We start from the raw sequence: 14,784 nt of genomic DNA, 5'->3' as shown, positions 1-14,784 counted from the left end.
CTGTACACCTGAAACTAATGCAACACTCTATGTTAGCGATCCTGGAATTAAAATTTTTTAAAAAATAATGAAAAGATGGGGCGCCTGGGTGGCTCAGTGGGTTAAAGCCTCTGCCTTTGGCTCAGGTCATGATCTCAGGGTCCTGGGATCGAGCCCTGCATCAGGCTCTCTGCTCAGCGGGAAGCCTGCTCCCTCCTCTCTCTCTGCCTGCCTCTCTGCCTACTTGTGATCTCTGTCTGTCAAATAAATAAATAAAATCTTTAAAAAAAATAATAATGAAAAGACCTGAAGAACTGAGGTGTTTAGGCATCTTCAGGAAAGGCAAGCATCTCCCTTTCAAGAAAATGTTTTTGCCAAATTTAAATTTGGTACAAAAGCTATTAAGGAGCATGTCTGGGCTGGAAGAATCCTTGTCTAATCTGTTCCTTATGCTTTGGTTTTATGTGACTTAAATATAAGCCTGGGGACCCGACAGCCCTCCCTTCGAGGGACCCATGCTTGGGTCCTGAGTGTTGAGTGCTAATTCACTGATTTTACTGAAGAATTTCCAAAAACCCATTTCTGCCTGGAAGGTTGAAGGAGAGCATTAAGAGCGTCACTGTGGCTGGAGGAGAGTCAACAAGAGGGGGGGTGGGTGGGGGTGGGGGAAGGATTGGGGGGTGGGGGGGTAAAGGAGGTCAAGAATGGCCTTGTAGTTGCTTTGCCTAGAGATGGCACTGGGGGAGAATGCATGCGGGAAGAGGAAGCTCCAACATTTGAACACCCAGGAAAGGAGAAAAAGGACCACTCAAGTCAAAGACGGGAAAACCGTATGGGCTGAGAAAGCTGTGGGAAGAAACTTTCCAGAGGAAATGTGACAAGCCACTGAGAATTCAGAGAAAAGGAAGATTTCAAATATGCATTTTCTTCATGATGGCAGGTTATATAGGTGATCCTGACAAAGGGGACCCTGCAAATACAGAGACGAAATCCAGCTTTGAGTGGACTGATTCATTAGTGGAAAGCAAAGAAACAAATAACAAGTATAAGAAACTTGAGAAATTGGCTTTGAAGGACAGGGAGAGATAGAAGGAGTAGCCAGAGCAGTAAGCGAGTGAGGGTAAATCGAAGCATAATTGTGGGCAAGAGGAAAGACTTTTTTTTTTAAACGGGGAAAGTGTGAGGCTGGGTGCTAATGAAGCTAGGTGTATAGTTTTTGTGGCAGGAAGTTCCTTTATAATAGCCTCTGTATGTTCTATGAAGTAGAAGATAAGGTCTCTCTTCGAAGTTAGGGAGGTGATCAAGGCATCAAGGAAAGTTTGCAACAATCATTGTCAAGAGCGGGAGAGTGAGTTGACCAGAGAAGCTCGGTAAGGTCGCTGGGCAGTGCCGAGGGTCCCCTTGGTACCAGTGATTATGAATCAGGCCATAGCGGCACCAGCCTGCCCTGTGGTGTAATTTTACTCGGTTACAATCAGCTGTTTGGGTATTGGTGTGTGTTGGCTTTATCCAACTTTGGGCCTTTGCCCACATTTATATGAAAAAAAAAAAAAGAATATAGAGGACTTCAGGATGCTGAAAAAATGATTTACTGATTGGATGAACCATGGAATCTAAGCTGGCCGGAGAGGGGAGTGAAAACAGAAGGGTGACAAATGTAGGGAGTAAGAACAGTGGTCCAGAGCCTGATGGTCCTGATAAACTTGGATGAAATGATGAGACATTATGGTCAGAGAGTGAGTGGAAGGTGGGGCAAATCTGATCCTGAAAAAGATATGACTGAGTAGAAGGATGAAGTTGCTTAACCCAGAATTTTGGAAATGAGGTCATGGAACTAAGAGGTGAGAATGTCAGGTGTGTCCCCATGCACGTGAGCACTGATTTGCTGAAATGAGAGTCAATATGAGAGAATATGGTAATAAGGTAATGTCAAATAATCTAGTTGTGTTTACAACCTTTGATTTTATGGAATTAAAGATATCCAACTTTTGTTCTTGCCAAGTAAGAATGTTCTCTAGAACACAACCTATTATCACCATTATTTGTTTTAAAAAAAAGATGTTTTAACTCCCCCCAACTTCTCATTTTCCCCCTCTACCTCCAAATAAAGGACACAATCTCAGATTAAAGGACCAATACTTTCCCAAGAAAATGTGGTATGCTCATTATACACACACATATGCACACGTTCTACTATCTTCACTTTTCTCAGTTGGCCACGATCAAACTTCCTGCACATTGAAATGGTCCGTGTGATACTGTGATTTATAATAAGAAATAGGTGTTTGGTCTTCATCCCTGTTCTGACACAGAGCTCCTAAAAACCTTGGGATTTTCTAAATGATAAGAGAGATAAAGGTGACTTTTTTAATGACAATGAGATAACTTTTGGAAAGCCAGGTAACCTAAGGATGGGGGCTGGTTGCCAGAGGAGCCATGTGATGAGAAGCTTGGAATTTTCATCCTCCCTGTCCTTGGCCTGACCCCTGGGGAGGGGAAGGGAGCTGCAGGTTGAGTTCAGTCACCAGTGGCCAGTGATTTAATCAATTATGCCTATGTAGTAAAGCCTCCATAAAAACTCATAAGAAATGGGTTCAGACAGTTTCCAGGTTGGTGGACACATGGAGACATGGGGAGAATGGTGCACCCAGAGATTACAAAAGCTTTGCACCCCTTCCCCATATCTTGTCCTATGCCTCTCTTCTGTTTCTGAGTTATATCCTCTTATAATAAATTGGTAATCTAGTAAATAAAATGCTTGTCTGGGTTCTGTGAGGCACCCTAGCTAATTAATGGAACCCATTAGAAGGGGATCCCACCAAAGGCACCCATAAGGGAATCATTGGAACCTCTGATTCATAGACTGTCATCAGAAGCACAGGTGACAATCTGAACTCACAATTGGCATGGGGAGACAGTGGCAGTCTCTCAGGACTGAGCCTTTACCCTGTGCCTTATGACACTCTCTCCAGGTAGATAGTATCAGAATCAAGCTGCATTAGAAGACACCTTAAGAGTGTCCAAGAATTGCTTGATGGTGTGGGGGAGAAATCTATACATGTTGAAACTGGTATCAGATCTGAATCTTTGATGTAGCATTTGAGAGGGGCTACTCTTACTCTAGTCCAATAAAGTTCTACTTGCTACCTGAAATAAATCTGTACTCTTAAAAGTGTCCTTCCTTGATGACACTTGAGCAGTAAGACGTGGCAGTGACTAGAAATGGCCCAGAATTGTCTTTTAACAGAAATCTTGTGACCAAAGATCCTCCACGTACACCGTTACTATGTCATCATTGTTAGAGACTTGCCAGAACTTTCCATAGATTAAAATAAAAGATTCCAATTTAAGTCTTCATTTCTTTTCCAATTTATCTAACTTATCAGTTGATCCTGAGCAAGAGAAAAAAGTGAATGTTGCTGTGGGAGGATCTCAATCAGTCCATTTCTTAGATGATGAGGAAATAATAGATCACAGATGTAAATCAAATGGAATCATATATGGCTATTAGGAAGGAAGATATCTGGGTCCCAGTCTTAGTAGGCCACTAATAGTAGAGTGATTGTGGCCAAATTACAACTTGTTTCCTAGTGTCCACAGGCGTAAAGTCAAGGGTTTCTTTTTTTTTTTTTTAAGATTTTATTTATTTATTTGAGAGAGAGACAGTGAGAGAGAGCATGAGTGAGGAGAAGGGCAGAGAGAGAAGCAGACTCCCCGTGGAGCAGGGAGCCCAATGCGGGACTCGATCCTGGGACTCCGGGATCATGACCTGGGCCGAAGGCAGTTGTCCAACCAACTGAGCCACCCAGGAGTCCCAAGTCAAGGGTTTCTAAAGACTCTTGCAGTACTCACATCGTATGTAAAAGTAAGTGGTGCTTTGGCGATGCCTAGAGAGAGCTCATAACCTTTCAAATTTGGCATGCCTCACAATCACCATGTGAAAAAGAAAATACCAGGGTTCCATGCTTGGAGATCCTGCTTCAAGAGGTCAAGGACAATGGGGTCCAGGAGTCTCTGTTCAACAGGCACTTTGGGTGATCCCTGGATCTTTGTTGGAGAAACACTGTTGGGGGCCTATTTAATGATCCTTGGTCTTACCCATGAATTGAATGAGAGGAAAATCTTGGCCAATACCTGTTCTGCTATTTCTTCTTTCAACTCAGGTTTGGACTTAAGACTGTCATCTCTCTTTCTCTCTTACTCTCAAGATGCATATGGAAGTTCTGTGACTAAGAACTCATCACAGTACCTGTGGGCAGTGTAGGCGGTGATCATTCTCACTAGCTAAAAATAACTGGCCAGAGCAGAAGCAGCCTGGTGAAGATGGATAGCCAGCAGAAGAAGCCATGGTAGGAGAGGGGAGAGGTGATCTGGGTTTGGAGGCTCAGAAGATGGTGGCAAGCCAGGGAGGAAACAAAACTTAATATTCTATAATCTATCCATATCTAATAGTCTCTAACAATCTTCTAAAGAAATAAGTTTCTTATAGTATTTCCAGATCCTATTGTTCATTTATAGTATTTATTTCGAGGCCTTCAAGTTTTCCAAGACCTTTTCCCATTTTTAATGTTTAAAAAAACCTGATTCTGCTCAAAACCTGAGTGTGTGTGTGTGTGTGTGTGTGTGCGCGCGCGTGCGCACATTTGTTGTTGTTGTTTGTTTCTAATATTTAATCAGAATGTCATACAGTCAAGAAATTGTAGCTCCCTATTTAGGTTACATTTAGCCAATTTAGCCAATGCTGCCATGTCTCTATTTTGAACATTTTGCCTCCAGAGCCATTGTTGCCAGTGCAAATTCAGATGGAAGGGTTGAAAAATAAAATTTGTAAGTGGTGCCTGTTGAGAGTTTCTACTATTTAAAAATCTGTAAGAATGAGTTGGACTACCACTGGGGAGATGGGTAGAGGCAGTATATGGACTGACAGCTTGTTCTGCACCTGTGCATTCTCACCCTGCCTTCCCCATCTCTTTCTCCCCCACTCCCCCCATAGCTCCCTGTCTCCTGCTATGAACTTGAGACTTTGGAGTGAGGAAAAAAAAGAAATCAGATTTTCCTGGCTTGTGCATATCAGCTGTGGTCTGATTCAATACTTCCTTGACCCAACCCAGGCCGATACAAAATTTAATGACTTTAATTAATTAATATTCCATCCTTCTATTTTACTTTCAGCTCTTTATCCCTCTTGATTGACTTGTTAGCCTTCTGAAAACATTTTTTCAGAAATCTTTAATGTGAGAAATTGAATATGAACTTTCTAAATATCTCTTTCTGATGTTTGAACCAGTCAAATATCACTTAAATTTCATTTGAATTTCTAATATTAGTATATAATCATACACAATTAGGATCTGACTTATCCCTGCTCTCTCCCTCTCCCATCCTGCATCTCCTCATACACCCTCACGCATAGAGCAGAATTGGAAGGTTGAGACGGTTGAACCAAAACAGTGGTTTGGTTCATCCAATGAGAGCCTAAGAAAAAAAGCTAGACTCAGGGCCACTATAATACATTCATATCCTTAAAGTTAACCACTAAAAGTTTTAAATTATTTGTTAGAGAGTCTCTTTACAAATTTCTCCTTAAAACTCAAGTCGCTGATGGAAGCTTATTGTGAAAGTTCATCTGTGAGAGCCTTAAGGCCATCTACATTGTGCTGAAGAACTGATTGATGTACATGTCCCTTCAAGTCACTGCATTGAAAGAGCTACCTTAGTTGGAGAGTGGCATAATTTCAAATTGTGTCAAGCAAATTCTAGGAAATGTTAAGTTGACATGTGCACTATCTCTGGAGGTATTATGGTTGGTGGGCAACCAATATTTTTTTCAGCATATGAAACTTTTATCAGAACTATGACTAAGAAATATTTTTCGCAGAACATAGTCACAGTTCATTTCAGTTCAGAAATCCCCATCCCCACTCCACCACCCACATCCACACCTCCTCTGTTGGGTTTCATGTATTTAAGCACTGGTTCTACTGAGCTAACAAGCTACTTCTTCCCCAGTCTGAACTACAGTTTCTCCTTCTCTAACATGGGGGCCATAATATCTCCCTACCAGTAGGAGTGATAGGAGAATTTGTTAAAAGATAATGACAGAGGAGTGCCTTGGTGGCTCAGCTGGCTAAGTGTGACTCTTGATTTCTACTCGGGTCATGATCTCAGGGTCATGGGATGGAGCCCCACATTGAGCTCTGTGCTGGGCATGGAGCCTGCTTGGGATTCTCTCTCTCCCTCTCCTCCCCAACCCCCAACTTCCATGCATGTGTATACATGCTCTCTCTTTCTCTCTAAAAACAAAACAAAACAAAAAAACAGAACAACAAAAAAGATAATGACAGAGAAGTCGTCTGATAAATTAAAGCACAGTAGAACCATGATAGGTTATTTAGATATCCATCAATTTGCTGTCATTGAAAATGTCAATAGAACTGGGAAAACTACTTTATTTACTTATCAACACATATAGCTCTCAACTTTATGCCCTCACTCTTCTAAGTGGTTTTAAATATTAACTCATGTAGTGCTCTTATCAACCTTACAAGACAGAGATTTACAGAGCAGGAAACTAAAGTAACTTGACCAAAGGCACAAAGAAGTAAGGAGCATAGCCAGGATTTGAACCCAGAAGTCTAGTTGTAGGGTCTACCCACTCAACCATGATGCTGAGCTACCTTGAGAGAGATCCTGCCTGCCTGCCTGCCAATGGCAGCCGCATTAGCAGGTTCAGTCCTGAATTTGTAGACAGTCCCTGGGGAATTTAACATTTTTATTCAACAAATATTTATTGAGTATTTATAATTTTTTTGCCAGGCACCGTGCTAGGTACTAGGACTATAAAGATAAAAGACACATTTTATGCCCTTGTGGAGTTAGTGGTTGTTGAAAATAACAGGGAACACCTGATAAGAGGCTATTTCCCTTCCTTTCAAGTCAACAAGAGTAAGTGGAGTCAAAGAAAATTCCAGAGCATGTGAAGTCTAACCTCCGCCTATCCTAAGTAGCCTTTGATTAGCCTCCCAATCTCTACCTATTTATCTGTCAAAAAAAGAAAGCAAAGCAAACCTGGATGACTCAATAGTTTAAAAACTGGGGTTGCTTCCGGCTGATCCTAGGGCAGGTCAACTGACTGATCTTGGTATAGCCTCCTTCCCCCAGACTTCCCCTCAGCTTTTGAGGGACTGCTTTTACCACCCGTGTGAGGTACATATGGTACACTAGTTCTAGAAAGAATGTTGATTTCCTCACTGGGTTTTACATGGTGAGTGGGTATGGAGGAGAATGAACATCACAACATCGGAACACGTAAGAAAAGAAGAAAAGAAACCAGCCATTTGTCCTCATTGCTAACAAACCAGTGTACAGATGTACAGAAAAGGAGTATATTACTGACTTCATGTTGCCGTTTTAAAGGAAAATAGCCATCAAGGTCAAGATAATACAGGCAACATTTATCATATATCTATTCTCAGGAAGTATATGGAAAAACAACAAATGAACAAATGAGGGTTTAGAAAACAGATGGGTGCTCAGAAAGGCCTACTCAAATAGGCACATTTGAACTCTCCTTGTGGGGGGTCACAAATCTCTTCCCACTGACATCCAGTTAGGACTTGGGTTGTGGATAAGAAAGTCAAACTGAGGAGTGAGAAGTGTGACTCCTGGTCACAACCCTTTGTGTGATCTCTCAGGCCCCACGTTCGCCAATTACAGAGGCTTTACCTAGTGGACCTCGTGGCGGGGAAGCTGACCTCCTCATAGCCCACTTCATGCAAAGCCAATGCACTGTGTCTGTGTGCAATGCATGGAGTCTCTGGAGGGATCCTTGGGCCCTCCTGGCTGATGCTGCATAGAAATACCTGCATTCCTAGCCCTATCACCGTCATTTGGAGGCCTCCTTTCGGGGGGGAGGTTCATGGTTGAGGCATTTTTCAGGCACCTCTGCAGAGAGCACCTTCTAGACTTGGGGGCAGGGGGACCCTGAGCTCTGAGTCACTTTGACTCAGTATTCAGTATTTTCACTCCTACTCTTCCCCAGCTCTCTCCACCCCCTCCAAAAAACTGGCAGGAGCCTTTTGTCTGGGCTTCCTGTTTGTGCTGGCCCTGTTCCATGGTGAAAAATAAAACACTGGGAGAGCTAGTGCTTCCCCAGTTTGCCTCTTGCTCCTCCAACCCAATAAGCATTTAAAGGCTCCATGGTTACTCTCACTTTGGCTTGTCCTAATTGATCACCTCGATGCCTTTGGCTCTCTCCAGCTCAGCTCTGGCCAGGCAGGAGGCTCAAACAAGGGTATTTTTCAGTTGTAATTGAAAGGTAAGTGTTTGGACCGAGGTGACCCTTATGCTGGGGCAGCCCAGAAAGTAGACCCAAACCTAAGCCAACGATGCCTCTAGGCTAAGAAATCCAAATCTAAGGCCAACCAATCACAAACAGCAAACTTTTCCAAATAAGGCAACTGTTCAAGCTAGACCCAATCAAGCAATTTCCGTGCTTTGCTTCTCTGTCTTTTCTATGCAAGTCTTGCCCCGAGGCCCCAAGGGGCTCCTAACCACTTGTGGTTTTCTGCTGCCTGATTCAAATCCATTTCTACTCAAACTCTTAAAAATGTAATATGCCTCAGTTTATCTTTCACCAGAATATCCTACCAAAAGTAACCAAACCACCTTCAAGGAAAAAGCCTGGTCAACTGCTGCTTTTCTCTGAACTGTCCTCGTGCCTTTGCCATCCCGATAAATTCATCAGTCACATCAGCTTCCACTGAACTGCATCGCTACTTGTCAACCAGAATGTTCTGGACGACGTTCAACTGAGGAAATTTTCTAGTGTACAAATGATCAGTATCAGTAATCTTTTCAAAGCACGATGTGTGAGGAGAGTCGGTGTAATTTTGTACCCCTCAAAGTCAGCTGCACCTGGGACCACAGAGGAAGGTTAGTTGGCTGTTTCCTAAATGCTGTTGGGACAGGTAGGGTGTCCATGAGGCTGCTCTTCCTACAGCTACTCTGATGGGGGAGGTATTGTGGGAGTTTTCTCTTACAGGGTGCCAAGCAGGAAATGGGCAGCATTCTTAAAAATTAACTTCTCCCGGGGCTCAAATTAGCAGCTGATTAGATAGAAAGGCAAATATCCTAGGTGAAAGAGAAAGCTATACCTTCTGGTTCTTAGATGACTTTGACCTAGAATTGTGTATATTAAAAAAACTAAGCTGCAGGGGTACCTGGGTAGCTCAGTCAATTGGGGCACTCTACTCTTGGTTTCTGCTCAGGTCATGGTCTCGCAGTCATGGGGTCGAGCCCCACGTGGGGCTCTGCACTCAGCACAGAGTCTCTCAGATTCTCTCTCCCTCCCTCTTCCTCAGATAAATTAATGAAATCTCAAAAAAAGCAAGCAAGCAAGCAAGCAAGCTTTAATAAACATGACAGTTTGCTTTAAAGTGTCTTGAATCCCAAGTATGAGAATAGTGAGAAAGTCTAGGGTGGCATGGCCCTTGGCGAAAGAGGAGATCACTCCCAGAGGCAAGCAGAGCAAGGAAGGATACCATGGTGATGTGGGTGTGTGTGTGTGTGTGTGTGAGTGTGAGCACGTGCCCATGTGCATGCACACTGGCTTGGAGGTTCAGTTCACTGGGACAGCCTCCATTCTGTGGGTCTACAAACTGACTTCAGCTCTCTGTTAATAAGTCAAGTCACTTGAACCTCAGTACTACTTGGCAGTGGAAAACTCATCAATCTAGGGCACACTTGCTCCAGTTAGGGTTAACCCAGCCAATCAGGGGCTCTCTCCTTGCCTGGGAGTTTGCGAAGCATTGTGTCATGGAGAGAGGAAGAGGTTGGATGGTTGGAGGTAGGTGGTCCTCCATTGTCACAGGGGCCTGTGACAGTCCTGCTGAGACTTACATCATTTCGCTAGGTTGTCCTCATCACTTCTGCTCTCTGGCGTCCGTGGAGATAGCTGCATTCCCAGTGAGCTTCTGCTTTCATGGTTTACTCTGCTGCTACTCAATGTCCTTGAATCCCTGAGGCCCTTGTAGGGGAAGAAAGATCATTTTCCCTGTAAGCTTCTGAGTGCTTGGCTGAGACCCTTGTGATAAAAATCAGATTAAAAGAAGAAAAAAAAAACAACAACAAAAAACAGAAGTTTACTAACATGTATACCTCATGTGTAAATGGAAGCTACCCAGGGAAAAGCGGGTGATAACTCCTTGAGATGGCTTAGCCTCTGGCTTAACTACCATCTTTGGCTAAAGGAAAAAGAGAGAAGAGTGAGGTGGGCTGGTTATGGGGGAGATTATCAGGAAAAGCAAGATAAACAAGAGTAAGGTTGTTACACAGATTTAAGTCTGTGCTCCCTCCATCAGTAAGTCTCTTATGATTAAGGGTCATCCTTCATGGAGCACTGGGTGTGGTGCATAAACAATGAATTCTGGAACACTGAAAAGAAATTTTAAAAAATAAATAAAAATTTTTAAAAAAAGAGTCATCCTTCTCTTCTTGGTACAGAGAGGGAGACATCCTTACAAGTGGAGGTTTCCTTTGTAAATACAAATTTCTCTTGCAAAAGAGTAACTTCTTCTCCCTTTTCAGAGCTTCTGTGTCTGCAGTGACTCGAAATAATCCTATGCCAAAGAGGCCCATTTGGGGATGGCATGTTTTGCACCCCTCAAAGGCAACTGCACCTCAGACCACAGAGGAAGGTTAGTTAGCTGTTTCCTGAGTGCTACTGGGACATGCAGGGTGTCTGTGAGTCTGCTCTTCCTACAGTTACTCTGGTGGGTGGGGGGCGTTACTGTGGAAGCTTCTCTTTCAGGGTTCCAAGTAGAAAATGGGCAGAACCCCCACCAGTGATTCACTCTGCTACTCTCCTCACTAGGTCTTCTCTCTCCTCCACCTTGGAGGACTTTGATCTAGTGGCAAGCAGGCAGGGGAGGGAAGAAGCAGATCAGCCCTCTCTTTCTGTGTCAGCTTCAGCCATTAGACATCAGGACTCGAGAACATAATGCCCTCTTTCTTCTGCTGTGACAATTCTCCTTGGGGACACAAAGATCTCATGTCTAATAGCCAAATGGGCAGTATGGGAATAGGGAGCATAAGAGAGTAAAAGCAAGTGGGGATGACGAAGATGGGAATGCACCAGTTAATATTGCCTACTATCATTTCACCACATGTGCATATAATAGTAGCTAGCGCTGTTACACAATTTCTCCATGCCAGAGGCTTTATGAGCATCATCTCCTGTAGTTCTCCTATGAATCTGATGAAGGGGTTATTCTTATCCTAATTTTGTAACTGAGGAAATGAAAGCTGGGAGGTTGAACAACTTGCCTAAAGTCACACAGTTTGTTGGTGATGGTGCCCGAACACGAACCCAGCTATTTCTAACTCTAGATTCTTGACTCTTTCTACTACTTACTTCTCCAAAAGATACAAATCAAAAATGCAAGCCAGAGCATGCACCAGAATCTAGTAGAGAGGAGGCATCTGCAAAGCAGATTGTGAGAAACTCCCTATCCTGGTTCTTAGAGCTCTGGCCTCTTGAGATACTGAAGCAGCACGAGCAAGGAGAATCTGTCCAGTAGATAGAGGGTCAGAAAGGACCAAGGCCTTCCTTGAGAATGGCTGTAGGAAAGAACAGGAGCACAGATGATCTCAGATCCTTAAAAATAGTTTGAACAAATGACAGAGACTTATTTTCCAGAAACTGCCCGCAAGAGAGCCAAGAACTATACGGCATCATTTAAAGAAGCTAAACTAAAGAAGGGTGAACAAATCCCAGAATAGAGTTGGAATGCTACAGAGTTGGGGAGTCTACTCTGGCTACAAATGGGAAGATACCTATTCATAGTTTTCTTTTTTTTTTTTTTACATCCCTGGTTTTCTATCCAACTACTCTTCTCTCACCTGTCACCAGAGGCTCCAGAAAGCAAAGAAGCAGTGGCTCCTGGCACTGGAGTATCAAAGCCAGGAGCTTCTGTCCGTCATGGCACGTGTGAGGAGCAGCAAACATATATGAGCAAGGGGACCAACGAGGAATGTTTTGTCTACAAGGGTTGCTCTAGGCAAGGAGTAAAACTACATGAGTATGCCAGAGTCAAGCACTTGGGAGGTGGGGGACCATGTGGCCCTCGGGAACTCAAAAACAGAGTGGAGATGAAGAATAGGAAGGAGCACTGTAAACGAAAGCTCGTTGACTTTGGAGTCATCAAGATCTGGCCATGAAGCCTGACTTCTCGCTCATCAACGACATGACCTTGGGCATCTTGGTTAACCTCCATGGACATCAGCTTTCTTATTCATAAAAGGATTCTAACAAATACTATCATCCTTGCACAGTGGTTGTGAAGCACACAGATTAGGACCTCACAGGTGATGGGTCCTGTCCTACATCAAGGCTCACATAATACCACCTAACACATCCTCCATGGTTTCTATCAGATCCTTAGAGCTCATACCAGGTTGGACTCTCTGCCCTGCCATGTGCAAGGCCGTATGCTAGGGCTGTAAAGTCAAGGGGCACAAAGCTGGGTGTAGGAGATGAGTGCTGAACGGCTCCTGCTCTATTTGCTTTCTGCTGCCGCAGACCCACTTACTACAAGCTTAGCATCTTTAAACAATATGCATTTATTCTCTCAGCTTCTGTGGCCTGCAGTCCGAGCACAGTTGAGCTAGATCTCTGTTCGGGATCCCACAAGGCAAAATGTTAGCTGGGCCCCGTATCCCTGCCCGGGCACTTGACTAGGAAAGAAACCATCTTCAAGCTCATAAAAGTTATTGGTGGACTCGGTTCCTTATGGCTATAGTAAAAAAGTCCCTGTTTGCCTGCTAGCCATTGACCAGAAACCACTCTCCATAGGTACAAGCCTTGGGTCCTTGCCACTTGGCTCCCTCCGCAGACAGTTTCTAACATGCTTCAAGGCCAGTAGGAGGATCTCTCTCACTTTAAACATCTCTTCTCTTCAGAGAAGGCCCAGACCCATTTTTGAGGTGTTCACCTGCTCAGGTTAGTCTCACCCCAAATAATCTCCCTCTTGATGTTGTTACATCTGCAGGATCCCTTCCCATTAGCAGATAACCCAAACTCATCACAGGATGAAATCCCATTGTATTCCCAGATCTCACCTACACTCAAGGGGGAGAGAATCACATGGAGCATGGACACCAGGGGGCAGAAACTGGGAGAACATAATTATTCTGCCAGCTAGACCTGCTTAGTCACACCCCACCCAAAGGAGGACTGAGGGCTGAGTCTTACCATGGGGTGAGTAACACCTCGTGGACACGCCTGTGAATCAGCAGTTGATTCACTTGGAAAATCCACAGGTGATTTTTCTCCCTGTTAGATGGTTTACAGAATCACGGCAAACATTTCAGAGACCACACCCTGGAAGAATATTGTCCTTCTGGGAAATGTTTTGCCCTGGGGAAGCATTTCTTACCATCTCAGGTACTCTCCATTCTATCTGTCCTGCAGATAGATATCTTAAGGCTAGAGTGGGTATCCATCTATAATGGGCAGAGGATTACAGGTCCTGAGGCCTGAGATCTAATTTTAGAAATACTCTCAATCTAAATATGGGGAAACTAAGGCTCAGATACGACCAAACTCTTCCAGACCCCTGCTCTGGGCCTCTTGCAGTGCTGTCCTGATCAAAATGTCAAAATGTCCACAGATTGGTTTGCCCTGGCTGTCCAAGGAGAGAAGTATACACTAAGATTTTAGCAAGTTGTCTAATGAGTAGGTAACAATTAGAGAATTGACAAAATACTAGCCCGTGTTGGGTGGGTTGAGGGATTTTCCAAGTAAAATTTAATCTCCTGCATGATTATTATTATAAAGAGAAAGATATTGGTAAAATTTATTTTTTAATTAATTGAAATTGAATTAATGGAATTAATTGGGGAATATTTCTTTTGCATAAAGCCTTTTTTTCTAATTTTTAATGAAAAAATTATTTTGTATTAATATTAATACGTTCCATGAGACAAGCCCACATTTTGAAAGTAAGTAACCTACAAATCTTCCAAGGTCTATCAGGATTAAAACAACTACAAAAGGATCTTGCTCATTATCTCCTCTCAGTTTACTAATAGCTGACTGATCTACTGGGTTTCACCACCTTTGCCCCTCCAGATGATTTCTTCTACATCTCTTTCAGGCTAGGCTTCTTAATGACCCTGGGCAGTGTGTCAATAAAGAAGTATCAGCTATGCTGAAAAATAGTGGGGTTAGGCTTGAGAAAGACTTGCTGGATTTAAAATCCAGAATTCCAGGGACGCCTGGGTGGCTCAGTTGGTTAAGCGGCTGCCTTCGGCTCAGGTCATGATCCCAGCGTCCTGGGATCGAGTCCCACATCGGGCTCCTTGCTTGGCGGGGAGCCTGCTTCTCCCTCTGCCTCTGCCTGCCATTCTGTCTGTCTGTGCTTGCTCTCTCTCCCTCTCTCTCTGACAAAAAAAAAAAAAAATCTTTAAAATCCAGAATTCCAAAGTCAAATGGAGATTGTGGTTCTGTGCTTATATGTGAGGGGAAGACCCCAGAATCTGACCTCACTCAACCCTTCAGCTCAAGGGAATTTAAAGAGCTGGCACGGTGGGAGTACAGGTTAGATTTAGTAAGAAGTGCCACTGGCTGAACCTAGCACTGAAAACACACTGGCTCTGGAGGGATCTTCATCAGTGTTGGTGGCAAGGACCGAAGCCAGAGCCCAAGGAAGTGAAGTAACCAGAATTCTCACGTACTGCTGTTGGTAATGCAAAATTGGACAGCCACTTGTGAAATCAGTTTGGCAGTTTCTTATAAAGTTAAAT

The sequence above is a fragment of the Lutra lutra genome, chromosome 2, assembly GCF_902655055.1.
Source record: "Lutra lutra chromosome 2, mLutLut1.2, whole genome shotgun sequence".
Taxonomy (NCBI): domain Eukaryota; kingdom Metazoa; phylum Chordata; class Mammalia; order Carnivora; family Mustelidae; genus Lutra; species Lutra lutra.
The sequence above is the reverse complement of the archived record's forward strand: the minus strand, read 5'-3'. Positions refer to the sequence as shown.